This window comes from Orcinus orca, unplaced genomic scaffold, assembly GCF_937001465.1.
Source record: "Orcinus orca unplaced genomic scaffold, mOrcOrc1.1 scaffold_64, whole genome shotgun sequence".
NCBI classification, from domain to species: domain Eukaryota; kingdom Metazoa; phylum Chordata; class Mammalia; order Artiodactyla; family Delphinidae; genus Orcinus; species Orcinus orca.
Window position 1 is genome coordinate 1,101,219 of NW_026043749.1, and position 18,239 is coordinate 1,119,457.

Genomic DNA, 18,239 nt, shown 5'->3' on the forward strand with positions numbered 1-18,239 from the left:
GCCTGACGCAATCCTGCGGTGTTGCGGCCAGCTCCCAAGAAAGCGAGTTGAAGAAAGGAGCTCAGGGGCACTGTAATTCACAAACCTGCAGAGTTATAAATGACAGCTATCGTCCAAAAATATACTGAAGTAAGGCTGCCAAGAGGACTTGAAAGCAGGGGAGAATTGCAGGAAACCGATTTCAGGAGGTAGACTGGAATTGCATTTAAAGCATAGGAAAAGAGGCAGAACGTCGACAATGATGCACTTGGCCAAAAAGTGCGTACATGTTTTTCCTGCAGGAAAAAACGCATACGCGCTTTTTGGCCAACCAAGCAAGCTTGCAAAGGAAATCTGCACTACAATGAAGTCTCACTTCCCCCCCGGTCAAAAGGGCCATCTGAAAAAAGTGTAAAATCCAGAAAGGCAGGACAGGCCATGGAGAACTGGGAGCCTTGTTATGCTGATGGGCGGGATGTAAATTGCCAACAGCCACTAGGGAGAAGTGTATGGTGTTTCCTGAAACATCTAAAAAACAAAGCAACAGAGCCTAGGGCACTTCCACTTATGGTCCTATAGCTTAGGGAAATTAAAATCAAAAAGACACAGCCACCCCAATGTTTGGGACGGCTCTGTTTACAAGAACCTCGTTTACGGTACAAGTTCAATATCGCAGAAAGTGAAAAATGGATAAAGAAGTTGTGGGACTTACGTACAATGCAATATCACTCAGCAATGAAATCTATGTCATCAGGCCCGTAGCAGCATAATGAGTGGATTCAGGTATGATGATTCTAACTGAAATAAGTCATACAGAAATAGAAATATCATAAGACATCACTAATACACGGAATGTAAACTTGGCTACACAGGAACTGGATTACAAAACAGAACAGGGTCTCAAATGTAGAAAACCAACTTATGCTGGCTTAAGGGGAAAGGTGAGTTGGGGTGCTGCATAAAACCAGAGATTGAAATGAGCACAGATAAAGTTCCTTAAACCAAATATGGAATAGACAAGAGCTACTCCTTGCTCAACGAAATGGACTGAACACCCCATATTAAACGCCTAAGAATGTACCTGACTAGTAAGTATCTTAAAACCTATGGATTGCTATGTCTCTGAAAGAGAATCAAGCGTGTGTACAGAGGCATAAACGCAGCAGTGATAGGATTGGAGAGGTTCGGTGAGCAAATGAATACCCTTTGAAGTCATATTGCATGTTACCCATTCCACGGGTCTCAACTCTCCAGGATTAAGGGATTCTTCCTTCAGCTAAAACATGCATGTGGAACCCAGAGTATGATCAACCGTGTGATCGGGAGACGTGTTCAAATATGTCTCAATTTTCGTCCCCTGGTACTCAGGTGCAACATTCCAGATGCTTTACTAACACTCTCCCGACTTGGAGAGTCAGTGCCTTTAACCTCCTGTTTGGCCCAGTTTGCAATTTCTGCGGAAGATGAACAGGAATAGGGAGAACCAATGAGAGACTAGCTGGAGGTGTCTGGACGGGCAAATTTAACTCTCATTTCCCACCAGGAAGAGGAATTAACCAAAGGCTCAGCGTGCCGTGCCGGAACCATATTAGGGCCTGAAGCAATAGTGCGGTGTTGCGGCCAGCTCACAAGAAAGTGAGTTGAAGAAAGGAGCTCAGGGGCACTGTAATTCACAATCCTGCAGAGTTATAAATGACAGCTATCGTCTAAAATTATACTGAAGTAAGGCTGCCAAGAGGACTTGAAAGCGGGGCAGAATTGCAGGAAACCGATTTCAGGAGGTAGACTGGAATTGCATTTAAAGCATAGGAAAAGAGGCAGAACGTCGACAATGATGCACTTGGCCAAAAAGGGCGTATGCGTTTTTTCCTGAATATATTCAGGAAAAAACGCATACGCCCTTTTTGGCCAACCAAGCAAGCTTGCAAAGGAAATCTGCACTACAATGAAGTCTCATGTCCTGCCGGTCAAAAGGGCCATCTGAAAAAAGTGTAAAATCCAGAGAGGCAGGACAGGCCATGGAGAACTGGGAGCCTTGTTATGCTGATGGGCGGGATGTAAATTGCCAACAGCCACTCGGGAGAAGTGTATGGTGTTTCCTGAAACATCTATAAAACAAAGCAACAGAGCCTAGGGCACTTCCACTTATGGTCCTATAGCTTAGGGAAATTAAAATCAAAAAGACACAGCCACCCCAAAGTTTGGGATGGCTCTGTTTACAAGAACCTCGTTTATGGTACAAGTTCAATATCACAGAAAGTGAAAAATGGATAAAGAAGTTGTGGTACTTACGTACAATGCAATATCACTCAGCAATGAAATCTATATCATCAGGCCCGTAACAACATAATGAGTGGATTCAGGTATGATGATTCTAAATGAAATAAGTCACACAGAAAAAGAAACATCATAAGATATCACTAATACACGGAATGCAAACTTGACTACACAGGAACTGGATTACAAAACAGAACAGGGTCTCAAATTTAGAAAACCAAATTATGCTTGCTTAAGGGGAAAGGTGAGTTGGGGTGCTGCATAAAACCAGATTGGAATGAGCACAGATAAAGTTCCTTAAGCCACATATGTAATAGACAAGAGCTACTCCTTGGTCAACGAAATGGACTCAACACCCCATATTAAACGCCTAACAATGTACCTGACTAGTAAGTATCTTAAAACCTATGGATTGCTATGTCTCCGAAAGAGAATCAAGCATGTGTACAGGGGCATAAATGCAGCAGTGATAGGATTGGAGAGGTTCGGTGAGCAAATGAAGACCCTTTGAAGTCATATTGCATGGTACCCATTCCATGGGTCTCAACTCTCCAGGTTTAAGGGATTCTTCCTTCAGCTAAAACATGCATGTGGAACCCAGAGTATGATCAAACGTGTGATCGGGAGACGTGTTCAAATATATCTCAGTTCTCGTCCCCTGGTACTCGGGTGCAACATTCCAGATGCTTTACTAACACTCTCCCGACTTGGAGAGTCAGTGCCTTTAACCTCCTGTTTGGCCCAGTTTGCAATTTCTGTGGAAGATGGACAGGAATAGGGAGAACCAATGAGAGACTAGCTGGAGGTGTCTGGACGGGCAAATTTAACTCTCATTTCCCACCAGGAAGAGGAATTAACCAAAGGCTCAGCGTGCCGTGCCGCAACCAGATTAGGGCCTGAAACAATCCTGCGGTATTGCGGCCAGCTCACAAGAAAGCAAGTTGAAGAAAGGAGCTCAGGGGAACTGTAATTCACAAACCTGCAGAGTTATAAATGACAGCTATCGTCCAAAAATATACTGAAGTAAGGCTGCCAAGAGGACTTGAAAGCGGGGCAGAATTGCAGGAAACCGATTTCAGGAGGTAGACTGGAATTGCATTTAAAGCATAGGAAAAGAGGCAGAACATCGACAATGATGCACTTGGCCAAAAAGGGCGTATGCGTTTTTTCCTGAATATATTCAGGATAAAACGCATACGCCCTTTATGGCCAACCAAGCAAGCTTGGAAGGGAAATCTGCACTACAATGAAGTCTCACTTCCCCCCGGTCACAAGGGCCATCTGAAAAAAGTGTAAAATCCAGAAAGGCAGGACAGGCCATGGAGAACTGGGAGCCTTATTATGCTGATGGGCGGGATGTAAATTGCCAAGAGCCACTCAGGAGAAGTGTATGGTGTTTCCTGAAATATCTAGAAAAGAAAGCAACAGAGCCTAGGGCACTTCCACTTATGGTCCTATAGTTTAGGGAAATTAAAATCAAAAAGACACAGCCACCCCAAAGTTTGGGACGGCTCTGTTTACAAGAACCTCGTTTACGGTACAAGTTCAATATCACAGAAAGCGAAAACTGGATAAAGAAGTTGTGGTACTTACGTACAATGCAATATCACTCAGCAATGAAATCTATGTCATCAGGCCCGTAGCAGCATAATGAGTGGATTCAGGTATGATGATTCTAACTGAAATAAGTCACACAGAAAAAGAAACATCATAAGATATCACTAATACACGGAATGCAAACTTGACTACACAGGAACTGGATTACAAAACAGAACAGGGTCTCAAATTTAGAAAACCAACTTATGCTTGCTTAAGGGGAAAGGTGAGTTGGGGTGCTGCATAAAACCAGATTTGAAATGAGCACAGATAAAGTTCCTTAAGCCAAATATGTAATAGACAAGAGCTACTCCTTGCTCAATGAAATGGACTCAACATCCCATATTAAACGCCTAAGAATATACCTGACTAGTAAGTATCGTAAAACCTATGTATTTGCTATGTCTCCAAAAGAGAATCAAGCCTGTGTACAGGGGCATAAACGCAGAGGTGATAGGAGTGGAGAGGTTCAGTGAGCAAATGAAGACCCTTTGAAGTCATATTGCATGGTACCCATTCCACGGGTCTCAACTCTCCATGTTTAAGGGATTCTTCCTTCAGCTAAAACATGCATGCGGAACCCAGAGTATGATCAACCGTGTGATCGGGAGACGTGTTCCAATATGTCTCAGTTCTCGTCCCCTGAAACTCGGGTGCAACATTCCATACGCTTTACTAACACTCTCCCGACTTGGAGAGTCAGTGCCTTTAACCTCCTGTTTGGCCCAGTTTGCAATTTCTGCGGAAGATGCACAGGAATAGGGAGAACCAATGAGAGACTAGCTGGAGGTGTCTGGACGGGCAAATTTAACTCTCATTTCCCACCAGGAAGAGGAATTAACCAAACGCTCAGCGTGCCATGCCGTAACCAGATTAGGGCCTGAAGCAATCCTGCGGTGTTGCGGCCAGCTCACAAGAAAGCGAGTTGAAGAAAGGAGCTCAGGGGCACTGTAATTCACAAACCTGCAGAGTTATAAATGACAGCTATCGTCCAAAAATATACTGAAGTAAGGCTGCCAAGAGGACTTGAAAGCGGGGCAGATTTGCAGGAAACCGATTTCATGAGGTAGACTTGAATTGCATTTAAAGCATAGGAAAAGAGGCAGAACGTCGACAATGATGCACTTGGCCAAAAAGGGCGTATGCGTTTTTTCCTGAATATATTCAGGATAAAACGCATATGCCCTTTTTGGCCAACCAAGCAAGCTTGGAAGGGAAATCTGCACTACAATGAAGTCTCACTTCCCCCCGGTGAAAAGGGCCATCTGAAAAAAGTGTAAAATCCAGAAAGGCAGGACAGGCCATGGAGAACTGGGAGCCTTGTTATGCTGATGGGCGGGATGTAAATTGCCAACAGCCACTCGGGAGAAGTGTATGGTGTTTCCTGAAACATCTAAAAAACAAAGCAACAGAGCCTAGGGCACTTCCACTTATGGTCCTATAGCTTAGGGAAATTAAAATCAAAAAGACACAGCCACCCCAAAGTTTGGGACGGCTCTTTTTACACGAACCTCGTTTACGGTACAAGTTCAATATCGCAGAAAGCGAAAAATGGATAAAGAATTTGTGGTACTTACGTACAATGCAATATCACTCAGCAATGAAATCTATGACATCAGGCCCATAGCAGCATAATGAGTGGATTCAGGTATGATGATTCTAACTGAAATAAGTCACACAGGAAAAGAAACATCATGAGATATCTCTAATACACGGAATGTAAACTTGCCTACACAGGAACTGGATTACAAAACAGAAGAGGGTCTCAAATTTAGAAAACCAAATTATGCTTGCTTAAGGGGAAAGGTGAGTTGGAGTGCTGCATAAAACTAGAGATTTAAATGAGCACAGATAAAGTTCCTTAAGCCAAATATGAAATAGACAAGACCTATTCCTTGCTCAACGAAATGGACTCAACACCCCATATTAAATGCCTAAGAATGTACCTGACTAGTAATTGTCTTAAACCTATGGATTGCTATATCTCCGAAAGAGAATCAAGCGTGTGTTAGGGGCATAAACGCAGCAGTGATAGGATTGGAGAGGTTCGGTGAGCAAATGAAGACCCTTTGAAGTCATATTGCATGGTACCCATTCCACGGGTCTCAACTCTCCAGGTTTAAGGGATTCTTCCTTCAGCTAAAACATGCATGCGGAACACAGAGTATGATCAACCATGTGATCGGGAGACGTGTTCCAATATGTCTCAGTTCTGGTCCCCTGGTACTTGGGTGCAACATTCCAGACGCTTTACTAACACTTTCCCGATTTGGGGGGTCAGTGCCTTTAACCTCCTGTTTGGCCCAGTTTTCAATTTCTGCGGAAGATGAACAGGAATAGGGAGAACCAATGTCAGACTAGCTGGAGGTGTCTGGACGGGCAAATTTAACTCTCATTTCCCACCAGGAAGAGGAATTAACCAAAGGCTCAGCGTGCCGTGCCGGAACCAGATTAGGGCCTGAAGCAATTCTGCGGTGTTGCGGCCAGGTCACAAGAAAGCGAGTTGAAGAAAGGAGCTCAGGGGCACTGTAATTCACAATCCTGCAGAGTTATAAATGACAGCTATCGTCTAAAATTATACTGAAGTAAGGCTGCCAAGAGGACTTGAAAGCGGGGCAGAATTGCAGGAAACCGATTTCAGGAGGTAGACTGGAATTGCATTTAAAGCATAGGAAAAGAGGCAGAACGTCGACAATGATGCACTTGGCCAAAAAGGGCGTATGCGTTTTTTCCTGAATATATTCAGGAAAAAACGCATACGCCCTTTTTGGCCAACCAAGCAAGCTTGCAAAGGAAATCTGCACTACAATGAAGTCTCACTTCCCCCCGGTCAAAAGGGACATCTGAAAAACGTGTAAAATCCAGAAAGGCAGGACAGGCCATGGAGAACTGGGAGCCTTGTTATGCTGATGGGCGGGATGTAAATTGCCAACAGCCACTCGGGAGAAGTGTATGGTGTTTCCTGAAACATCTATAAAACAAAGCAACAGAGCCTAGGGCACTTCCACTTATGGTCCTATAGCTTTGGGAAATTAAAATCAAAAAGACACAGCCACCCCAAAGTTTGGGACGGCTCTGTTTACAGGAACCTCTTCTGTAGCACAAGTTAAATATGCCAGAGAGCAAATAATGGATAAAGAAGTTGCGGTACTTACGTACAACAGAATACCTCTCAGCAATGAAAACTATGTCACTAGGCCCATACCAGCATAATGAGTGGATTGAGGCACGGTGATTCTACGTGAAAAAAGTCACACAGAAAAAGAAACATCATAAGGTATCACTAATACATGGAATGTGAACTTGGCTACACATGAACTGAATTACAAAACAGAACAGGGTCTCATGTTTAGAAAACCAACTTATGCTTGCTTAAGGGGGAAGGTGAGTTGGGGTGCTGCATAAAACCAGAGTTTGAAATTAGCACAGATACCGATCCATAAGCTAAATATGTAATAGACAAGACCTAGCCCTTGCTCAAGGAAATGGACTCAACAATGAGGTATCACCTCACATCTGGTACAATGGGCATCATCAGAAAATCTACAAACAAAAAATGCTGAAAAGTGTGTGGAGAAAAGGAACCCTCTTCCACTATTGTTGGGAATATAAATTGATACAGTCACTATGGAGAACAATATGGAGTTTCTTAAGAACCTAACAGTAGAATTACCATAGGAGACAGCAATCCCAGTTCTGGACATATACCCAGACAAAACCATAAATCAAAAAGAGACATTCACCGCAATGTTCATTGCCTCACTCTTTACAATATCGAGGTAATGGAAGCAACCTAAATGCCCACAGACAGACGAGTGCATAAAGCTGTGGTACATATATAAAATGAAATATTACTAAGCCATGAAAAGGAATGAAATTGGGTTTTGTAGAGACGTCGATGGATCTACAGACTGTCATACAGAGTGAAGTAAGTCAGAAAGAGAAAAACAAATCTTGTATATTCATGCATATATGTGGAACCTAGAAAAACTGTACAGATTAACCATTTTGCAAGGCATAAATAGAGCAACAGATGTAGACAACAAACGTATGGACAACAAGGGGGGAAAGCTGTTGGGGGGGTGGTGGTGGGAGGAGTTGAGAGACTGGGATTGGCATGTATACATTTATATGTATAAAATAGATAACCAATAAGAACCTGCTGTATAAAAATATAAAATAAAATTCAAAATTAAATAGAAATAAAATTTAAAATATAAAACAATTATTCCCTTCACATACATGTATTTATATGAATAAATTATTTCCATGCTTATATCTGTAAATACAAAAAAGAGGAATAAAATCTACCTTGAACCAAAAACGAAAAAGAGAAAAAAAACACAGAACCCACCAGTTCCACAGAGGAAAACCGTATCAGGGCACTTGCTCCAGTTGTAAACAATTCTGAAGTTGGTCAGTGGTGGGGAATCGTCTCCCATTCAGCCAGCAGCCCCCACGCAACAAGCGTCCTCATTGCAAAGCTGGGGCACCGTGCCGAGGCATCTGTGAGTAAACGTGAGCTGAGCCCCAGGCCAGTTGCTGCTGAACTATTCCCACCCGTCCCAGGTAAAACACCTGAATATATACAAGGACTTGAAAGCCTAGAGGAAGGGCCATAGAGCCACACGAGTGACAGCATGCCGGCCGACTTGGTGCCTGCAGGCCAGCCAGGATGGTCCTGGCCCTGGGTGCTCTTCTGGAAGATTTCCATTTCCCTGCCTGAGATACCCGTCCTGTCCCTGCCCCCACTGCTTTTTTCCTTCCCCACCTCTGCCCAGGGAGAAATTCCAGCAGCATGTATGGGTAACACATCCTCTTCTTTAGCAGCTGGCAGCCTGGCAACTGCTGCAGAAAGTCCAGCAGAGCCCCACTCACACTGGGCCACCCACAAAGCCGTGGCCTCTCACTCCCTCCCACCAGCCCAGCCCCAAGACTGCTGACAGGGCAGAGAAAATGGCGTCAGGCACTGCTGCAGGGGCTCTTGCTGCCTGGAGTGGTATTTATATTGATCTCAACCCAGGCACACCTGGGGAGGGCTGGCTGGCACGGTAAGGCTGCCCAGGTCAGCTAATCATCACCACTCAGGGGCTCACAGTTGCAGAAAATGGAACTTGCTGAACTGGCCAGATCCAAGGAACAGGTGTGGGCTCCTGAGAGACAGGATAAACAAGGGGCTGCAGCTTTGGTTTGTTTTCTAATCATTTTATCTGGCCCATGAGTGGGAGACAACTTCAAGAAAACCCTCTCCTAATGAGAGGAACCCAGGAGTCAGGGAGAGGAGGGGTGGGTGGTGGTTGGAGACAGAGGCCTGGTGCCCCGGGTGCAGTGGAAGTCTCTGGAAGACCAGGTGGAGGGAGGCCGCACAGAGTGATGCCCAGGGTCACAGACCTGTCGCAGCTGCTGTTTGTTAGTTCAAGTCCTGCTCTGAGGTGCTCTGTGTCAGCTCTGAGCGACAGGTGAGCTGGGGGTGCTCTGCAATGAGGGCTATGTGCACAGTTCCTGTGTGCCCAGCCCTGCCACGGTACCTGCAAGGGTAGCTCTGTATCCTGGGAGGGACCTGACCATGAGAGCCCCGTGGGCTGGGTTGGGGGTGGGGTACCTGCCCAGGTGAGCTCCATATTCTGGGATTGGTCTGACCACGAGAGCCCCATGGGCTGCTGGGGACCTGGTAAAGGATGTCAGGACAGTCAGTGAAGCCACCGAGGATATACCTCCAGCTGCTCCTAATTCCTACACCCTGCTGGTCATTCTACCAACCACCAGGACATGGTATTCTGTATTAGTCTTCAATGATGCCTTCTTTTGTATTCCATTAGTCCCAGAGTCACAAGAAATTTTGGCTTGTGTGTGGCAGGACTCAACATACAACTAAAACAATACTTCCGGGCCGTCTTGCCCCAAGGGTGCAAAAATTCCCACACCATCTTTGGGGAAAGCTTAGCTAAAGACCTAAAAGTTCTACCTCTGGAAAAGGAAATCCTCCTTCAGTACGCAGACGACATTCTGATCGCCAGCCCTACTAAGGAGGCCTCTGAACTACCAAGCCAATAAAGGATAGAAGTTGTCCAAGAAAAAGCTCAAATATCACAGACTGCGGTGACCTGCCTGGGCTTCATTCTCACAGAAGGTCGGAGAAGCCCATCCCAGGAAAGGGAAGAAACCATTTTCAGCCTTACCCCTTTCTAAAACTAGAAGACAGCTTAGGGGTTCCTGGGGAGGCCAGGGTTTGCTGCTTCTGGATCCCTAACTACAGTCTACTAGCTGGGCCTCTATATGAAACACTTAAAGGAAAAGATGATGATCCTTTTGAATAGAATCCAGAAGTGGCCTTTCAAGAATGGAAAGAGCAGTCAATTCAGACCCTTGCCCTGGAACTCCCTAATTTAGCTAAACCCTTTGACCTTTACATTCCCGGTGAAAGGTGAATCGCCATTGGAGAATTAGTGCAAAAACTGGGACCACTTGAAATGGAACAATGCAAGAATGCCATCCAGGTAGGATAAACTATGGTCACCAAGGGTCTTGGTCCACTGCCACATCTGGCCAAGATACTGGCGGTATCTAAAAACCTGGAAATCAGCAGCCCAAAAGGCCACCTCCCTCCTAAGGGAAAAGGACCCCACGTGGTGATCCTAACCACCAACCATGCCCTGAATTTGCAGGGTTCGCTCCGTGGGCACACCAACCTCGAGTGAGGAGGCCCTCCAACTCCAACATCCAGAGAGATAACCGGGGGCAAAAGGGCACCATGACGACTCGTGTGAACATCACTTGACCTGGAGTTTCTCTCATAAAACAACAAGAGTGTGTCCCAAAAGAGTAGACTACTGCTTGCAGGACTTACTGCACCCAGAGGGGAGCTAATAATCTTGGCGGGGGAACCGTATATCACACTGTCACCATAGAAAAGCCTACAGACACCGTGATGATGTGGCCAATAAGACCGGCTGGACTCCTGTTTACTTCAAAAGGCTGTTGACTCAGTGGCCATCATGGTCCTTGATCACCACTGACCCTGGACTGTCTGGGAGTTGAGCGGGCAGGGCTCTGACACCTGGTGCTGTTTGTACGTTAATTCAGGGGCCTAATTGAAGAAAGCGCAGACTACTGGTCAGAGCATCTAGGCTGGCAGAAACGGTCAGCCTAAGGTGGCCAAACAAATGTGGGGCGGGGTGAAACCGGCCCCCACAGCGTCTCTGCACATCTCTTTCCTGGACCCTTAAAGGTCATTAGAATCTATAACACTTCCAATGCTGGTGCTCAGGTGGACGAGCAGGGAGGCAGGGGGCCTGGGGACAATCAACGTCACCTGGAGGCTGCTGGGGAGAAGCTCTGACCCTCGCCCCCGGGTATGAGGGCTCCCAACTCAGCACTCAGCAGTTACAGAAGAAGGGTCTGCACCCTCAGCACTCCAAGAATGAGGAACGGGACAAAAGGCAGAGGAGGGGTTTGTCCCCAGCAAAGCCCATTAAAAATCCCTGGGAGATAAAAATAGAATCTGGGCAATAAAGTCAAGTCTAACCTTTTTTATCCTTTGTGCTTTGTCTAATTTCATGTGCTCCTAGGGTCCCGCATGCAGAGGTTCCACACCCGGCACTTCAGACCAGATTTCCTAGTGCAGAATGGCTGGGTCGACACCTCAGCTCCTGGGGCCCAGTGCAGACTCCGCGATATAGAGCCTGAGCTGCAGCCAACCCGGCCCTCGAGAGCTCCGCCCCCTCCCTCCCACTGACTCTGACAGGATCTCTACACAGCAGCCCAGCCCACAGCCCACGGGGTAGTGCATGCTCTCACCTCTCCATTCTCTGATCAAAATATAAAGTTTCCTTTGCTTGTGAACCAAACTCAGTCTCGATCGGTTGGCCCCAATGACACTGGGCAGGGGGACACTTGTTGGGGTCCACTCTGGAGGATCAGTAACAGAAATTGAGACTATTGTAACCTCAATGAACAGATGTGTGAGACAACTGTAGTTAACATAGAACAGTGTATAAGGCTCGGGTAAAATAAGATGTTTCTAACACTTCCATTTGATATTTCCATCACTTTATTATAAGCAAGTTCAGTGAAAAGGTTTGTCTTATTTGTCAGGTCAATATTAGAGAAACGAAGTGATTTCTTTCCAAGGATGTACATCTAATAATCTTGGTTAAAGCTTCAATCTTGTTTTAAATGCTTTTCCATTGAAAATGATACCTCTCTTTCAGCTCCCCCATTTCTGAGAAGTATAAAATCTTATAATTTATTATTACCAAAGGGGAAAGGTGGGAGGAGGGATAAATTAACAGTTTGGGATTAACACATACACACTGCTATGTATAAAATAGATCATCAACAAGGAACTACTGTATAGCACAGGGAACTACACTCAACATTTTGCAATAACCTATAAGGGGAAATAATCTGAAAAAGAATAGATATTTTTATTGACATCATCTATCAATGACAGTTAAAGTGTAACCTAAGGGAAGTTGGTGGTGAGTGCTTCTGACCCTGAAGACTTCAATCATCTAAAGTTTGGACTCTGCCTACTTCCCAAGGCCCTTAATGAACATATGTGTAGCCGTAGCTTAAAAAATTCCCCAGTTTGGGTTTCGGGGAGACACTGATTTTGAAAAAGCCCTGGTGTTCTCCTTACATGAATGGGACTCTTCCTACTGCTAAAACATGTCTGTCACACCCAGAGGTTGGTATACCATCTGATCGGGAAGAGTTTGGAAAAGGCATCTCATCTCCTCATCTCCTGGTGCTCGGGTTCACCCCTCCAGCGTCTTTACTAACAGTCTCCCCACTTGGAGAGGTCAGCACTGTCAACATCCTGTTGCGTACAGTTTGGAATTTGTCCAGAGGATGAAGCGGAAGGATGAGGAACAATGAGAGACAAGTCCTAGGTGTTCAGACAGGCACATGTCACTCTAATTTCCAATCAGGAAGACGAATTGACCAAAGGCTAGGGTTGCCCATGGAAACAGTATAAGGCTTGAGGAAATCCCGCTGCTTTGTGGCCAGTTCCCATAAACACAATTTGAACAATGGAACTCAGGGGCAGTAAAATTCACGAAACTGCAGAGTTGAAAATATCCATCACTGAAAAATGTCTTGAGGAAAGTCAGAGAAAAGGACTTGTAAGCAAGGGAGAATGGCAGGAAAGGGATTTGAGGAGGTAGAAAGGACTCGCCATTAAGCACAAGAAAAGGAGCTGAACATTGCCAACATTGCAGTTGGCCAAAAAGGGTGTATGCGTTTTTTTCTGTATATATTCAAGAAAAGGGCATACACTTTTTTAGCCAACCAAACAGGTGGGCACTGGAAGTCAATACTACAAAAGATATCACTTCGCATCAGTCAGAAGAGCCATCCTCATAAAGCGTAAACAACAGAAATGCAGGACAGGGCAAGGAGAAGAGGGAGCCCTGTGAGACTTATAGTGGAAATGTATATTGCCAACGGCCATTCTGGAGAAGTGTATTGTGTTTACTAAAGCATCTAAAAAATGAGCTACAGAGCATAGGGCACTTGCACTCATGGGCGTATATCTTGGGAAAAACAAAAATCGAGAGGACACAGGCACCCCAATGTTTACCCCCTCTCTGTTTAAAAGATCCTCGACTAGGATATAACTTAAATGCCTCTGGAGAGAAAAAATGGATAGAGATGTGGTACTTAGGTAGAGTGGAATATTATTCAGCCTGGAAATCAATGAAATATGGCCAGTTGTAACAACTCCGGAGGAGTTACGTATGATCATTCTAAGTGACATAATTCAAAAAGAAAAAGACACATATCATAAGATATCACTTAAAGGTGGAATCCAAAATGGCTACACATGAAATAAATTACAAAACAAAAACATAGTCAAATATGTAGAAAACACGCATAAGGCTGCTAAACGGGAAAGGTGGGGAGGGGTGAGGCATCATCCAGGAGGTTGAAATTAGCAAAGATACCATTCCAAATACCAAACTGATAATCAACAAGGCCTACACGGTAGCTGAAAGAACTGCACTCGGCACACTCAAGTCACCGGAAAAGAATATATACGACTGGTAAGAATCTGAAAAAGAATTTACTGATGTCTCTCTGTACGTGAATCAAGTGGATGTACAGCAGCAAGAAACAGAGCTTTGAAAATCAGCTGTAACCAATATAGTAATAAATTGAAAAAAATAAACGACAGAGAGACAGAGAAAACCTCTTACAACTTTTCCTCTGGGACGGTGATGCAACATGGATTGAACACATCTAGACCCACAGCAGGATGAGACATAAGGCTGGAAACTGTTCGCGCTAAGAGAAATGTGAGGTTGGGTGAGGAAACGCACACCCTTTAAAGTAATACTACCTGGTACCCATTCAATGGGTCCCAAATCTGCAGGTTCAAGGGATCTTCCTACAGCTAAAACATGCATGGAAAACCCAGAGGACTGTACACCATGTGATCGGGAGATGTGTCTAAAATGCAGCTCATTTATCCTCTCCTGGTGCTCCTGTTCACCATTCCAGCCACGTTACTTAGAATCTCCCCACTTGGAGAATCAGCACATTTCAACTTCTGTTTCACACATTTTGCAAATTGTGAGGAGGATGAACGGGAAGAGGGGGAACCAATGAGAGAATAGTTGTAGGGGTTTGGACGGGCACATATCAGTCTAATTTCCCATTAAGAATAAGAATTGAAAAAAGGCTCAGCCCGCCTCGCCGGAGCCAAAATAGGGCCTGAAGCAATCCTGCGGGTTTGAGGCCAGCTCACAAAAGAGCAACTTAAAAAATGGAGCTCAGGGTCACTGCAATTCACAAACCTGCAGAGTTATAAATGAAAACTAACGTCCAAAAATATGTTGAGGTAAGGCAAAGAAGAGGATCTGAATGCAAGACAGAATTGCAAGAAACAGATTTCAAGAGATAGATTGGACTCGTCTTTAAAGCACATGAAAAGTGCAGAATTTCGACAATGATGCAGTGGCCCAAAAGGGCGTATGCGTTTTTTCCTGATTATATCCAGGAAAAAACGCATACACATTTTATGGGCAAGGAAGAAAGCAAGCAATGCAAATGTGCACAACAAAGAAGTCTCATTTCCCACCGGTCAAAACGGCCATCCTAAAAAATTGTAAAAACCAGAAATGCAGGGCTGGCCATGGAGAAGAGGGAGCCTTTATACGCTGATGGGCAGTGTGTGAACTGCCGAGAGCCACTCTGGAGAAGTGTATGGTGGTTCCTAAATCATCTAAAAAACAGAGCTACAGAGCATAGGACACTTCCAATCATGGGAGTATATCTAGGGAAGTCTAAAAATCAACAAGACACAAGCACACCACAGTTTAGGGCTACTCTGTTTACAAGAACCTCAACTTCAGTACACCTTAAATATCCCAGGAAAGAGAACAATGGATAAAGAAGATGTGGTACTTATGTACAATGGAATATCTCTTCACCATGAAATCAATGTAATAAGGTTAGTAGAAGGATAAAGAGTGGATTTAGGTCCGATAATACTACTTGAAATAAGTCAAACAGAAAAAGAAACATATCATAAGATATCACTTATAGAGGGAGGGTAAATATGGCTGCACAAGAAATGAATTACAGAACAGAACAGTGTCTCACATTTAGAAAACACACTTATGTCAGCTTAAGGGGAAAGGAGAGGTGGGGTGATACATAAAACCAGAGTTTGAAATTAGCACAGATACTGTTCAATAAACCAAATAGATATTAGACAAGATCTACATCTTGCTCAATGAACTGGCCTCAACACACCCTATACACCGCAGAGAAATATATCTGAGTAATAAGAATCTTAAAACCCATGTATTGATATATCTCCATAAGGGAATCAAATGTGTGCAGAGCGGCACAAACACAGCAGTGAAAATGAGCTAAACCCCATTATAGAAATAAATTTTAAAAACAAAACGCAGAAACAATGAAAGAGAGAAAAATTCTTACAAAATTCGCTCAGGGGCTGCGATGCAACCTGGATTGACCACATGTAAACCCACAGCTGGATGAGACATAAGGCTGGACACTTGGGGATGAGAGGATTGGTGAGCTTTGGTGAGCAACTGCCAAAAGTTTAATGCAATACTTCATGCTACTCATTCCAAGGGTCCCAACACTCCAGGTTGAAGGAAATCTTCCTACAGCTAAACCATGCTTGGGAAACCCAGCGACTGGTATACCATATGATCGGGAAAGGTTTCTAAAATGCACCTCATTTTTCCTCTCCTGGGACTCCAGATCGACATTCCAGCTTCTTTACTAAAAACATCCCCACATGGAGAGTCAATGCCTTTAAGTTCTGGTATCGCACAGTCTGCAGGTAGTGCGGAGGATGAATGGGAATAGGGGGAACCAGTGAGAAACTAGCTGTAGTGGTTTCAATGGGCACATGTCACTCTAATTTCACATCAGTAAGAAGAATAAACCAAAGGCACAGCAAGGTGCCCCAGAAGAGAAATAGGGCCTGAAGGAATCCTGTGGTTATGAGGCACGATCAAAAAAATAAGAGCTGAAAAATGGAGCTAAGGGCCACTGCAATTCAAAAACCTACAGAGTTATAAAGGCCAAAAATATTCAAAAAATATATTGAGGTAAGGCTTTGAAGAGGCATTGAAAGCAAGGAACAGAATTGCAGGAAACCGATTTCAGGAGGTAGACTGGAATTGCATTTAAAGCATAGGAAAAGAGGCAGAACGTCGACAATGATGCACTTGGCCAAAAAGGGCGTATGCGTTTTTTCCTGAATATATTCAGGAAAAAACGCACACGCCCTTTTTGGCCAACCAAGCAAGCTTGCAAAGGAAATCTGCACTACAATGAAGTCGCACTTCCCCCTGGTCAAAAGGGACATCTGAAAAAAGTGTAAAATCCAGAAAGGCAGGACAGGCCATGGAGAACTGGGAGCCTTGTTATGCTGATGGACGGGATGTAAATTGCCAACAGCCACTGGGGAGAAGTGTATGGTGTTTCCTGAAACATCTAAAAAACAAAGCAACAGAGTCTAGGGCACTTCCACTTATGGTCCTATAGCTTAGGGAAATTAAAATCAAAAAGACACAGCCACCCCAAAGTTTGGGACGGCTCTGTTTACAAGAACCTCGTTTACGGTACAAGTTCAATATTGCAGAAAGCGAAAAATGGATAAAGAAGTTGTGGTACTTACATACAATGCAATATCACTCAGCAATGAAATCTATGTCATCAGTCCCGTAGCAGCATAATGAGTGGATTCAGGTATGATGATTCTAACTGAAATAAGTCACACAGAAAAAGAAACATCATAAGATATCACTAATACACGGAATGTAAACTTGGCTACACAGGAACTGAATTACAAAACAGAACAGGGTCTCAAATGTAGAAAACCAACTTATGCTTGCTTAAGGGGAAAGGTCAGTTGGGGTGCTGCATAAAACCAGAGATTGAAATGAGCACAGATAAAGTTCCTTATGCCAGATATGGAATAGACAAGAGCTACTCCTTGCTCAACCAAATGGACTCAACACCCCATATTAAACGCCTAAGAATGTACCTGACTAGTAAGTATCTTAAAACCTATGGATTGCTATGTCTCCGAAAGAGAATCAAGTGTGTGTACAGGGGCATAAACGCAGCAGTGATAGGATTGGAGAGGTTCGGTGAGCAAATGAAGACCCTTTGAATTCATATTGCATGGTACCCATTCCACGGGTCTCAACTCTCCAGGTTTAAGGGATTCTTCCTTCAGCTAAAACATGCATGTGGAACCCAGAGTATGATCAACCGTGTGATCGGGAGACGTGTTCCAATATGTCTCAGTTCTCGTCCCCTGGTACTCGGGTGCAATGTTCCAGACGCTTTACTAACACTCTCCCGACTTGGAGAGTCAGTGCCTTTAACCTCCTGTTTGCCCCAGTTTGCAATTTCTGCGGAAGATGAACAGGAATAGGGAGAACCAATGAGAGACTAGCTGGAGGTGTCTGGACGGGCAAATTTAACTCTCATTTCCCACCAGGAAGAGGAATTAACCAAAGGCTCAGCGTGCCGTGCCGGAACAAAATTAGGGCCTGAAGCAATCCTGCGGTGTTGCGGCCAGCTCACAAGAAAGCGAGTTGAAGAAAGGAGCTCAGGGGCACTGTAATTCACAAACCTGCAGAGTTATAAATGACAGCTATCGTCCAAAAATATAGTGAAGTAAGGCTGCCAAGAGGACTTGAAAGCGGGGCAGAATTGGAGGAAACCAATTTCAGGAGGTACACTGGAATTGCATTTAAAGCATAGGAAAAGAGGCAGAACGTCGACAATGATGCACTTGGCTAAAAAGGGCGTATGCGTTTTTTCCTGAATATATTCAGGAAAAAATGCATACGCCCTTTTTGGACAACCAAGCAAGCTTGCAAAGG